This window comes from Rhinopithecus roxellana, chromosome 20 (genome assembly GCF_007565055.1).
Source record: "Rhinopithecus roxellana isolate Shanxi Qingling chromosome 20, ASM756505v1, whole genome shotgun sequence".
NCBI classification, from domain to species: domain Eukaryota; kingdom Metazoa; phylum Chordata; class Mammalia; order Primates; family Cercopithecidae; genus Rhinopithecus; species Rhinopithecus roxellana.
In genome coordinates, this window is record NC_044568.1 from 62,420,847 (window position 1) to 62,434,670 (window position 13,824).

General features: G+C 41.8%; 1 pseudogene; it reads left to right on the forward strand.

The window, feature by feature from the left end:
* The first annotated feature begins 9,292 nt into the window (after positions 1-9,292).
* LOC104677861 lies at positions 9,293-10,464 on the forward strand (annotated as a pseudogene).
* The last annotated feature ends 3,360 nt before the right edge of the window (positions 10,465-13,824 follow it).

Below are 13,824 nucleotides of genomic sequence, written 5' to 3' on the forward strand. Positions count from 1 at the left end.
TAATACTTACTAAAACATCCAGGTTTTAATAATGTAAAAATTATGACTTGTGCAAAGAAACAAAGTACTGCCAACACACATACACAAAAATAAGCAATCAATAGAATTTGTCCTAAAGGAAGCCCAGAGATTGGACTTACTAGAAAAGACTTTAAATCATTTAGTCTAAATATGCCCAAAGACCAAAAGGAGAGTGTGCCTAAAGAAGTGTGAGAACAATGTCTAACCAAACAGAAAGCATCAATAAAGAGATGGAAATTGTAAAATTCAACTTTATAATGAAAGTTATAAAATTGAAAAGCTTAATAACAGAAAAGAAAAATTCACTACAGCTTCTCAGTAACAGATATGAAAAGACATAAAAAATCAACAAATTTCAAAATTGGTCAATTGAAATTATCCAGTCTGAGGAACAGAAAAGAAAAAGAATAAAGAAAAATGAACAGAGCTTCAGAGACCTGTGGGAAATTGTTGAAAGTACCAATATATATGTAATGGGAGACCCAGAAGGAGAAGAGAGAAATGTCAAGAACCAATATTTGAAGAAATAATGCTTGGAAACTTCCCAAATTTGTTGAAAAATATTGGTTTACACACAATGAACTTCAAGTGTAATAAACTAAAAAGATTCATACCTCACTACAACATAATCAACCTCTTAAAGAATAAAGATTAAAAAACTTGGTTTCAGCAAGTAAGGAGTGATTCATATACAATGGCTTCTCAGTAATATTAATAGCTGTTTCTCATTAGAAATTAAAGAAAAGAGAACATAAGACAGTAGGATGACATATTCAAAGTACTGAAAGTAAAAGACTGTCAATCAAGGAGTCTATATACAGCAATACTATGCTTCATAATTGAAGGGGAAATTAAGACATCTCCAGACTTTTAAAAAACCAAGAGAATTCGTTGCTAGCACAACTGTCCTACAAGAAATACTAAAGGAGTTCTTTTAGGCCTAAATGAAAGGATATTTGGCAGTAACTCAAACCCGAATGAAGAAATAAAGAGTACTGGTAAAGGTAACTATATGGTTAAATATAAAAGACTGCATAAATGTATTTTTGTTTATAGTTATTTTCTTTTCTTCTATCTGATTTAAAAGACAACTACAAAAACCAGTAATTGTAAGTCTATGTTGATGGGTACACAAGCAATAAAGATCTAATTTGTAAAAACAACAGCATATAGAAGGAAGGTAGGTTGGGCATGGTAGCTCATGCCTGTAATCTCAGCACTTTGGGAGGATGAAGCAGGAGGATAACTTGAGCCCAGGAATTCAAGACCAGCCTGGGCAATACAGTGAGACTCCATCTCTTTAGAAACCTATTTAAGAATAAATGTTAATAAGAGAAGGAAGAAAACAGAGTTATATTGGAACAAACTTTTGTATACTACTAAAATTAAGTTGGTATTATATTGCACTAGATTGTTATAAATTAAAATATTGGGCTGGGCATGGTGGCTCATCCCTGTAATCCCAGCACTTTGGGAGTCTGAGGCAGGAGGGTCACTTGAGACAAGGAGTTTGAGACCAGCCTGGGCAACACAGGGAGACCTTGTCTCTACAAAAATTTTTTTAAATTAGCTAGGCATGGTGGCATATGCCTATAGTCCTATCTACTTGCAGCAGAGGTGGAAAGATCACCGAGCCCAGGAGCCTGAGGTTGCAACGAGCCATGATCATGCCACTGCACTCCAGCCTCAGTGACTGATCAAGACACTGTCTCTTTAAAACATTAAAATATTAATTATAATACCATGGGCAACCACTAATAAAATAACTAAAAATATATTTTTTAAAAGAAATGAAAGGTAATTAAAATGGTATACTATAAAATATCTATTTAACACAAAAGCATTCAAGAATCAAGGAACTGAGGAATACAATGGACATAATACATATAGAAAACAAATAGCACAAGAGCAAAAAATAAATTCTATCTTATCAGTAATTATATTAAAGTAAGTGGATTAAACTGTCAAATTAGAAGGAAGAGATTTGGAGAATGGATTTTTTTAAACATAGCACAATTATTTGCTATTTACAATAGGCACTTAAGATTTAAAGACACAAATAAATGGAACATGAAAGGATGGAAAAGCTACACCAGCAATAACCAAAAGAGCTGGAGTAGCTGTATTAATGCCAGACAAAATTGACAAAATATTTTAAGATAAAAATTATTATTAGGGCAAAGGATATTTTATCATTATGAAAGTGTCAATTAATCAAGAAGATATAACAATAATTAAAGTGTATGTACCTAACAACACAGTCCCAAAATGCATGAAGCAAAAATACACAGAATTAAAGGAAGAGACAATTCAAACTTTTTGTTGTTGTTGTTGTTGTTGTTGTTGTTGTTGTTGAGACAGTCTCGCTCTGTCGCCCAGGCTGGAGTGCAGTGGCCGGATCTCAGCTCACTGCAAGCTCTGCCTCCTGGGTTGATGCCATTCTCCTGCCTCAGCCTCCCTAGTAGCTGGGACTACAGGCGCGCCACCTCGCCCGGCTAGTTTTTTGTATTTTTTTTTTTTAGTAGAGACGGGGTTTCACCGTGTTCGCCAGGATGGTCTCGATCTCCTGACCTTGTGATCCGCCCGTCTCGGCCTCCCAAAGTGCTGGGATTACAGGCTTGAGCCACTGCGCCCGGCCGACAATTCAAACTTAATAGTTGGATGCTTCAATAAAAAGAATAGAAAAACAATCTGCCAGGGTCATGGCAATGCCAGCTCTCAAATCTGGGTCTAGGGTAAAAGAGAAATAAAACTAAAACCTGTCCAAAAATAATTCAATCACAGTGAACCTGACTGGGAAAGGAGTAGAAGAGAGGGAAGAGCCAGTATCCAGGCAGGTGGGGAACCCAAAACAATTCCCCTTAGGGCTACTCCCTCCCCCAGTGTCTCCTGCTGTCTGACCTGATCCTCCCCTCCATTAGGAATAGATGTCACTTTCCTCCATTCTCCTCCACTCTCTTCCACTCACTGCTATTTATCCCACTCCACACCAGCAAACTGAGTCCCCAAAGCTTCTTAAATGTCAGCCCTATGGAGCTCAGAGCTTGGAAATGCTAAAAGTCCTTCACTACCAGATGCCAACTTAGAGAGGGAAAAGGAGTAGGAAAGACTGAGCAGTGACCCCTACATCCATCACTATCCTATAGTACATTTGAGACTATTCTGAAGAGCAAGTTAAACTCACATAAAATAGAAATTTTTATCCTAAAAAATATTTCATATGAAATATTTATGGAACTGAAAAAGTACTATACTTCATTTTGGAGCAAAATGACTTTGGCTGTCACTCTGAAAATAAATGTTTAAATCATACTTGATGAAACAAAGTCAGCTGAAACTATGCCCACTGGATTCACCAGGAGAGATGTGTACACAGTGGGCTGCCTCTCCCACATAAAAAGGTCCTCATGGATATACAATGGGTCCTCATGAAACTGATTTTACCACAGAGTTTTGGGAACTGAGAGCTTTTTTCTTCCTCCAGGAGGGCACAACTTCTTTCTATTTTCCAGTTTTTGTACCTCTTTAATTTTGCTTAGGAAGAATGACCCTGAAAAACACATTGGTAATTACTAGATGCCAGGAAATGATCCTTCTAGCATAAAATTGGAACATGGGACTATTTTATCAGTGTTAACTAGACCTGAATTATCAAATTTAAAATAATATTATATCAAAAGCTGATTTTAGATTATATTACAGTTCATTTCATAGAGAACCAGGGAAGTAGAAGAAAAATATAAATGCATTTCTTAACCTGTATGACACACCTACCTCAATGATTCAAGTGAAAGTTGTGAATTCACATGTTCAAGGCACATAAAAAATAATCTTGTATGTTTTAATATCTAACTCAAGGACTGTCATCCGGTATCTCTCATGCTGTGCTCATTCATACACGACAGAAGGGTAAGTCCTCTTTGGCAGAGCTACGAAGTATATCTAAATTAAACAGGCTAAGCAAGTGACTGGATTATGTGTAAACCTCCTCAAAAAAAATAGCATCAAAAATATATCATGGTAGAGTTTATTATCGTCACATTATCATAGTAACCACTAGGAATTTATTCAGTTAAAAATATGTCAAAACCCAGCCTACAAAATGGGAGAAAATATTTGCAAACTATGCATCCGACAAAGGTCTAATATTCAGCATCTGTGAGGAGCTTAAACAAATTTACAAGAAAAATACCCCATTAAAAAGTGGGCAATGAACATGAACAGATATTTTTCAAAAGAGGACTTAATGCAGCCAGTAAGCATATGAAAAAATGCTCCACATCACTAATCATTAGAGAAATGCAAATCAAAACCACAATGAGATACCATCTCACACCAGTTGAAAGGGCTTTTAATAAAAAGTTAAAAAAATAACAGATGCTGGCAAGGTTGCAGAGAAAGGGGAATGCTTATACACTGCTGGTGGGATGTAAATTAATTCAGCCATTGTGAAAAGCAATGTGGTAATTCCCCAAGGAATTTAAAACACAATTACCAATTGACCCAACAACTCAACTCCATTATTAAGTATATACCCAAAAAAATAGATATCATTCTACCATAAAGACACATGCACACATACGTTTATTGCAACACTATTCACAACAGCAAAGACATGGAATTAACCTAAATGTCCATCAACAGTAGACTGGATAAAGAAAATGTGGTACATATACACCATGGAATACTACGCAGTCATAAAAAAGAACTAGATCACATCCTTTGCAGCAACATGGATGGAGCTGGAGGTCATTAACCTAAACAAACTACATAGGAACAGAAAACCAAATGCCACATGTTCTCACTTACAAGTGAGAATTAACCAACGACAACACATGGGCACAAAGTGGGGAACAACAGACACATGGGCCTGCTTGAGGGTGGAGGGTGGAAGGATGGAGAGGATCAAAAAACTACCCATCAGATATTATGCTTATTACTTGGGTGATGAAATAATCCATACCCCAAACCCCCATGACACGCAGTTTACCTGTATAACAAGCCTGCACATGTGCCCCTGAACCAAAAAAATTTTTTTAAGTCAAAGCCGTCTTCATTTTTTGTCTTCTTTACAAAAATATCTCTGAATAAATACATCCTGTGAAGTAGTGCTCTAAACTTGTTGGAGCTGTTGATTTATTACTTCCATTACTAAAATAAGACCATAAGACCTTATATTTACTTAACTAAAATATATTAAACCTCCATAACTGGCATTTAGTTTCAGAGAAATCACTCTAAATAAAATATCTGCCAGGAACTAAAAACATTTTAAAGTGGCTTGGCACTAACACTGTCATTATCATCACTATTACAAAGGGCAGTGTCCGATTACACATATGACCACGAGGAGGTGCTAGTACCCTGTGGCTTCATCACCAAAAAGAGTCATCAGAGCTGCAAAACGTGGGCCTGTTATTGCAGAGTCCATGGTACAAACAAAAACCCCACAGAGAGCAGAGCAACCTGCTGGCCCCTCACAGGAGACCAAGTAAAAGATGCTCTACAATCCAGGGAAAGGGGTTATAAGCCAGGGGAAAGCTGGCCTGCCTACCTGTTCTTTTCACAGAGGTGGCTCTTTAAAAATACATCTGACAAAATACTGTAATTTCTAAATGTTTGGACATCATTATAATTATCAAATTAATCATCGATACATTAGTCATTCCATTTTAGTTTCCTGTCCATCACTACAATTCTTAAGAATAAAATGTATGCCCAGAAATAAGAACGTGGAGTCTGAAGAGGCTTTATTACTAGAAATATGAAATCAAAATGAAATTGCAGAGTTGTTCCAAAACAAAAATGTAAAGGCGCTTTCACTTACTGGCCCTTTCTATTGAAAACTAGAAGGAATTTAAGAGTAGTGTTACTGTTGTTAACATTTTCACTGTAAGACAATTTGAGGGATTTACTTTCTTATCATACATTTGACATCTCAACTCCTGTTCCAATCACAGAAATGCCTCCAAATGAAATACCTGCCAGCAATCAAAAACACATTATTATATCATTATCATTATTCCTTCAAAGGCGGTGGGGGGAGTTATTCATGCAGTCCTTGTGATTTTTCTCTAAGTTTGAAACTATTTCAAAATAAACTTTTTTAAATTGCATATTCCTTTCTTGAACTCCAGTTAAATGAAAAGCCTACCAATAGTTAAACCTTTAATGTTATAAGGGATAATATTATCATTATTATTAAATAGGGTTAGCCCCAACCAATGGAAACTGGCTTGTTTCTAGGTAGAATGCTGGATCCCAGCAACCAGGCAGGAAACATAATTTGCCTGCAGTCGCCATTCTGTGAAATCCACTCAGTAGCAACAGTGAATGAATCTCCCAGTGGAATTTCTTATCACCTAGCAATGTATTGGTTGTACTTAATCCAATCACAAATTTATTTTCTTCAATTTACATATACTTGGTGGCTCTAACAAAGAGAAGTCATCATTCTCTAGTGTGCAAATGAACACAACAAGAAGCACTGTTGGATGAGTTTGCTTTTCTTCCTAAGCTGGGGCATGTGAATCCACACATTATCACATGAAACAGTGATGTGCATTAAACAGAAATTTAAAAACACATTTATATGTTCGTTCTTCTTCCCTGGTTCTCCATGAAATAAGCAGTAATGGAATCCTGATATCACTTTTCAGATATGTTTTAAAACTGATCATTCAGATTTAACAGCACCAATAACAAAACAGTGCCATGATCCAGTTTTATGCTAGAGGGATCATCCACCAGCATTTATTAATTTCTAGTGTCTTTTCTTGACATTCTTCTCTTTAAGTAAAATTGCAGAACTAGAGAAGAAAACCTGGGAATTAGAGCAAGTGGTCTCTTGGAGAACAAAGTCCTCAGATCCTACAAAATTAGTTTTATGAAGATATACAGTAACTGTCTTGTTTTCTGTTGTTTATAAGAGAATTCCTGTAATTGGGTAATTCATGAAGAAAAGAAACTTATTACAATTGTGGAGCTGACGAATCCAAGGTCAAGGGGCCACATCTGGTGAGATCCTTCCTACAGGTGAGGACTCTCTGAAAAGTCTTGAGGCAAGGCAGAGCATCACCTGGCGAGGGGGTCGACTGTGCTAGCGCAGGTGTCTCTTACCCTTCTTATAAGCCACCTGTCCCACTTCCATGATAGCCATTCATCTATTAACCTATTCACCTATTAATCCATGAATGGATAATTCATTCATGAGGGTAGAGCCCTCATGATCCAATCACTTCTTAAAGGGCCCACTTCTCAATACTGCCACATTGGGAACTTAGTTTCAACATCAGTTTTAGAGGGGACATCCAAAACATAGCAGTAACCCATGAGAAAATTTGCTGCTAGGAGAGGCAGCCCCCCTGTGTACTGGGGAGAGTGACTCACTTATTCAACCTGCATGTCAAATGAATGTGATCACAACTACTCACACACACATGCACACACACATACACACAGTCCCATTGGATCCAATAGTACAGTGTCATCTTACTGCTTCATCATGAATGGTTGAAACATTTATTTTCAGGGTAAAAGTTAAAATTGTCCTAAATCATCTGCTTTTTTAGTACTGTGAACGTTTCATGCAAATTGTTTTTATGACAGAAATTTGTTTCACATCAGTTTCATTTCCTCGTTGGTATGTTCTCAAATGTGCCATAGCACATGAATGTGGGTGATTTGTTTTTCTAAGACCACCAGAGCGAGCACAAAAGAACCAGCGAGTAGGCAAGGCTAAAAGCAAAACTGCAAATTTATTCTTTGGTCATCTAGCTTCAGGGAAGAAGGTGTGTGGGTGAAATCTGTCGGCCTCTGGCAAAGGAGACCAAGAAAGTCGCCCGGCAGGGGTCTCCGGCGGAGTTCCTGATACAGTCCCGACAAAAATAGGAGCTGAGGAAGCCCGCCCCAGCGCGCCCGCTAAGAGCAGCTTTTCTAGGAGTGGAAGGGCAATAGGCAGGACAGGGGCGTGTCGGGGAGGGGAGGGGCTCTGCAGGTGCGACCAGGTAAATCTTGGTCTCTTCGGATTGACATCACCTGGTGCATGCCTGATTACCTTCCCGGGCGCCAGCTGCGTTTTCGCGCACACGGGAAAAGTTGGTGATGAAGAACCCGGAAATGCGCCATCTTGCCTCCCTTCATCCAAACAGTCCAACCTTTTATTGGTAATAGTGATAAAGGGGCGCCGTGATTTGTCTGGCTACTTCCTGCTGTTAACGGGAGTCGTTAAGGTCGGGGCCTATGGTTGGCACTTGGACACACGGATGAAGAAACATTTGAAGGTGACGCGAGAGATTTCTTGAATCTTGACACAGAGAAACTTGATCAAAATGGGGGCAAAACATAAAATAAGGCACAGTATTAGTATAGGAATGAGGAATGGAAGCATTCGTTGGAACATGGACAAAACCCAGAAGGATAGTCCTGGCAAGGCTGGGGAGTTATGAAATAATTAAGAAAATTTAGTAAGTTTGAGGTGAGTGGGGGAAAGTTGAACTGATTTCCACTGATGGCTTTCGGTGGGGGCCCTTTCTAGCTGGGAATGAGGAACAAGTGCGCAAAGTAGTTGTTAACCAGGCAGCAATTAAGGAGTGGATTGGATGGAAGGCTAGGTCCAGAGAAGGACAGCAAAATAGAATAGGTAGCCGTGCTGGTGATTAAAAAATTAATTGTCTTACCCACTACCAGGAGAGTTACCCACGGCTTCGGCAAGGGTGATGGGGGTCCCCAAGTCTCGGCACCCTCAGCTGTCGTCGTCCAAATGTAGGAGCTGAAAGGAGCTCCCAGGATCCTGGGAAAGGGGGTCACGTTGGGACGTGGCACCCATTCCCAGGGTGGGGCACTCCTGTGCCAGCCAAGGAGGAGCCTGAAGAACTTCCTGCAGCCCCAGGGCCTCTCCCACCACCCCCACCTCCGCCCCCGCCTGTTCCTGGTCCTGTGACGCTCCCTCCACCCCGGTTGGTCCCTGAAGGGACTCCTGGTGGGGGAGGACCCCCAGCCCTGGAAGAGGATTTGATGGTTATTAATATCAACAGCAGTGATGAAGAGGAGGAAGAGGAAGAGGAAGAAGACTTTGAGGAAGAGGATGAAGAGGAATATTTTGAAGAGGAAGAAGAGGAGGGGAGTATCGCGAGCGTTGCAACCCAGTCTTCCCAGGCCCCACCTCTTTTCGCCTCTCAGCTGGGATTTGTCCCGCCCACCGCCGCCAGCCAAGTTCCGTTTCCGACTTGCTGGGCACTCCAGTCCAGAAAGTGACTGCTGCCGTGTCGCCATGGGGAAGTCGGATTTTCTTACTCCCAAGGCTATCGCCAACAGGATCAAGTCCAAGGGCCTGCAGAAACTACGCTGGTATTGCCAGATGTGCCAGAAGCAGTGCCGGGACGAGAATGGCTTTAAGTGTCATTGTATGTCCGAATCTCATCAGAGACAACTATTGCTGGCTTCAGAAAATCCTCAGCAGTTTATGGATTATTTTTCAGACGAATTCCGAAATGACTTTTTAGAACTTCTCAGGAGACGCTTTGGTACTAAAAGGGTCCACAACAACATTGTCTACAATGAATACATCAGCCACCGAGAGCACATCCATATGAATGCAACTCAGTGGGAAACTCTGACCGATTTTACTAAGTGGCTGGGCAGAGAAGGCTTTTGCAAAGTGGATGAGACACCAAAAGGCTGGTATATTCAGTACATAGACAGGGACCCAGAAACCACTCGCCGGCAACTGGAACTGGAGAAAAAGAAAAAGCAGGACCTTGATGATGAAGAAAAAACTGCCAAATCTATTGAAAAACAAGTAAGAGGAGGCCTGGAAGGGAAGGAGCAGGAGGCCCCCACTTTTACGGAATTAAGCAGAGAAAATGAAGAGAAAGTCACGTTTGAGTAAAGGAGCATGCAGTTTGTCCGGAGCAATGTCTTCCAAGTCCAGTACTCTGGGACCAAGTGCACTGAAGACAGTAGGAAGTTCAGCATCAGTGAAACGAAAACAATCTGCCCAGAGCTCAGCTCAGTCCAAAGAAAAGAAGAAAAAGAAATCTGCACTGGATGAAATCATGGAGATTGAAGAGGAAAAGAAAAGAACTGCCCGAACAGACTACTGGCTACAGCCTGAAATTATTGTGAAAATTATAACCAAAAAACTGGGAGAGAAATATCATAAGAAAAAGGGTATCGTTAAGGAAGTAATTGACAAATACACAGCTGTTGTGAAGATGATTGATTCTGGAGACAAGCTGAAACTTGACCAGAGTCATTTAGAGACAGTAATTCCAGCACCAGGAAAAACAATGCTAGTTTTAAATGGAGGCTACAGAGGAAATGAAGGTACCCTTGAATCCATCGATGAGAAGCCTTTTTCAGCTACTATCGTCATTGAAACTGGCCCTTTAAAAGGACAGAGTGGAAGGAATTAAATGTGAAGACTTTTCTAAACTCACCTGAGTTTGAAAATATGTTAACAATACATTAAAATCTTAAAGCATCAAATTGGTGTTCGCCAGGGCATTGAGACTCTACTGTGTTAGGGTATTCTTTTGTATTAAAAAACAGGGTTTTGAAAATATTACTGTATAGTTGTTCAGCTAAACTTTGAGAACAATTTAATTATGTCTCAGGAAGTATCAAAATTATGTAATTTTTTCCTTATTTTTGTTTCCTTTGTATTTTACTTGAAGAATTTATATCTTCATTAAAGAATGTTATTATAAAGTGTTTTATATATGACAATTTAGAATCATGTAATTGGAGGAAATCCTTCATACACTCTAAATTTATATTTTCAGTAGTAGAGTAGGAAAGTTGAACTGATTGAAAAATGAAGGAGGATGAAGGAGGAGTGTAGGGTGGGGGTGAGGGAACGGAGACAGAAGGAAACCCTAGGTTCCTTTCCGGCTAAACAGAAAGGAATAAAGACTCCTCTTTTTCGGGTTCCTGTGAGCCGGCGTCCTTGGCCAGTATAACCTGAACCAAAGAACACCGGCTACACAAGTCGGGACGAGAGCGTAAGGCCCAAAAGCCTTGTATGTAATCAATTTCAGACCACTTGCCTAGCCGCTGGCAGAAATTGCTGAGGTCAATCAGAACATTACGGTCTGAAGTGCCCTCTGGTGGCCACTGAGACTGATTATCTAGTTTGTATTGGGGCCATGCCACAGTGGAAAGGAAAATTGACCGCTGTAAGGTTTTTAAATTGGCTAGGAGGCACCCTAAAAGGGTGCTCCTTAGAAATTTGAACTGGGGGTTTCCCATTTGTTTCCTCCTTACTTACACAATGGGGATCTCTGCCTGGCTTCAAAGCGTCCTTTGAAATCACCAGATACAGACTGGAGGCTCTTGGAGCCAAGGTGGAGATTACCTTCAGGCGACGGACATCTCCGTCCTGAACGGGTCTCCCGAGACACTTGGTGGCTCAAAAGTAAGCCTCAGACCTGCGCAGGATTTTTGGCTGAGGGAGGTAAAGAGGAGACAAGGGCACTTACCCCAGAGAGGCCATGAGAGTAAGGGAAGCGGGTCTCAGGTCCTGGTCCGCCTGCAGCATGGGAGCAGGAGGAGGTTCCTCAACCCTTAGAGGCCTGAGGAGGGGTCTCCTCCTGGGTTCGGCACCAACTGATTTGTTTTTCTAAGACCACCAGAGCGAGCACAAAGGAACCAGTGAGTAGGCAAGGCTAAAAGCAAAACTACAAATTTATTCTTTGGTCATCTAGCTTCAGGGAAGAAGGTGTGTGGGTGAAATCTGTCGGCCTCTGGCAAAGGAGACCAAGAAAGTCGCCCGGCAGGGGTCTCGGGCGGAGTTCCTGATACAGTCCCGACAAAAATAGGGGCTGAGGAAGCCCACCCCAGCGCGCCCGCTGAAAGCGGCTTTACTAGGAGTGGAAGGGCAATAGGCAGGACAGGGGCGTGTCGGGGAGAGGAGGGGCTCTGCAGGTGCAACCAGGTAAATCTTGGTCTCTTCGGATTGACATCACCTGGCGCATGCCTGATTACTCTAGACCTTCCCGGGCGCCAGCTGCATTTTAGCGCACACGGGAAAAGTTGGTGATGAAGAACCCGGAAATGCGCCATCTTGCCTCCGTTCGTCCAAACAGTGGGGTCACTGCTCAGCCTTTCCTACCTACTCACCCTCGCCAAGGTGGCATCTGGTAGTGAGGAAGGCTCAGCACTTTGCAGTCTCATACCCTGAGGCTCAAGCAGTTTCTGGGACTGATACGATGTATTCCTTTCTTAAGGCGGCTACAACAAAGCACCCTAAATTGAGTGGCTTAAAACAACAGGAATTTATTCTCTCAGACTGGTAGAGGCTGGAAGTCTGAATCAAGATGCCAGCAGGGCCAGGCTCCCTCCTCACTTGCTGTCACCAGCAGCCCTTGGTGTTCTTGGCTTGCAGCTGCATAACTCCTGCCTTTACCTCCATCATCACATGGTATTTTCCCCTCCTGTGTCTCCTCCACATCATTTCCCTGCTTCTTGTAACAACACCAGTTACATCGGATGAGAACCCATCTTAATTACCTAACAATTTTGTCACAAATTTTCAAAGTTGAAAAGTCCCATAGCCAAAGTTGAAGAATTTAGAGAGGAGAAAACAGTAGGAGGAATAATACATAATAGAGTATTAACTGGATTGCTTCTGGCCAAAAGTAGAGATAAAGAGTCAGGCATGATTTGCGCCTCTAGTCCAAGCACTTTAGGAAGCTGAGGTGAGAGGATTGCTTGAGCCCAAGAATTCGAGACCAGCCTGGGCAACATGGCTAAACCCTGTCTCTACTAAAAATACAAAACATTAACCTGATGCAGTAGCACATCCCTGTAGTTCCAGCTTCTCGGGAGGCTGAGGTGGGAGAATTGCTTGAGCCTGGGAAGATGAGGCTGCAGAGAGCCGTGATCATGCCACAGCACTGCATTCTGGGTGATGGGAGTGAGATCCTGCCCAAAAAAAAAAAAAAAAGGGATAACGCATTATTTTCTGAGATCAGCAAAGATGGTTTCTTCTACATTTATGCCCATCTTAGGAAGGACATAGGATGTGTGCAGAGTTCACAGGATTTCACAGATAATAAGGAAAAAGATATGACCTTGGAGGGGCAGCAGCAAGCAATGGGTTTTATTTGGATGGTGGTTTAGCAGGATCACAGGTGAGGGGAAGTCCCTCACAGCATGAGACATTCCAGAGTCAAGGGCACGGAACCAGAAAAGAAAGAGCACAAGAGTACTCTGGCAGAGAGCAGGCAGGCAGGAAGGGAGGAAAGAGGGAGGGAGGGACAGAGGGTAGGAACAGAAGAAAGGAAAGAAGGAAGAAGGGAGGGAAGGAGGGAAGGGAGAGAGGGAATGAAAGGAAAAATGAAAGAAAGGAAGAGAGGAAGGAGGGAGGGAAGGAAAGAAGGAAGGAGGAAGGGAGGGAAGGAAGGAGGGAAAAGAAAGAAAGAATAGAAGGAAGGAGGGAAAGAAGGGAAGGAGGGAAGGGAAAGGAAAGGAAGGGAGGGGAAGAGAAAGGAAGGCAGGGGAAAGGAGGGGAAGAGAAGGGAAGGGAGGAGAAGGGAAGGGAAGGGAGGAGAAGGGAAGGGAAGGAAAGGGAGGGGAAGGGAGGGGAAGGGAGGGGAAGGGAGGGGAAGGGAAGGGAAGGGAAGGGAGGGGAAGGGAGGAGAAGGGAGGGGAAGGGAAGGGAAAGGAGGGGAAGGGAAGGGAGGGAAAGGGAGGGGAAGGGAAGGCAACGCAACAGCTCCAGTGGAAATTCAAGTCCTCCTTCAACTGCATCCAAAAAAATAATTTTTACTAGATATCTGATGTAGAGAAAGCCTACCCTGT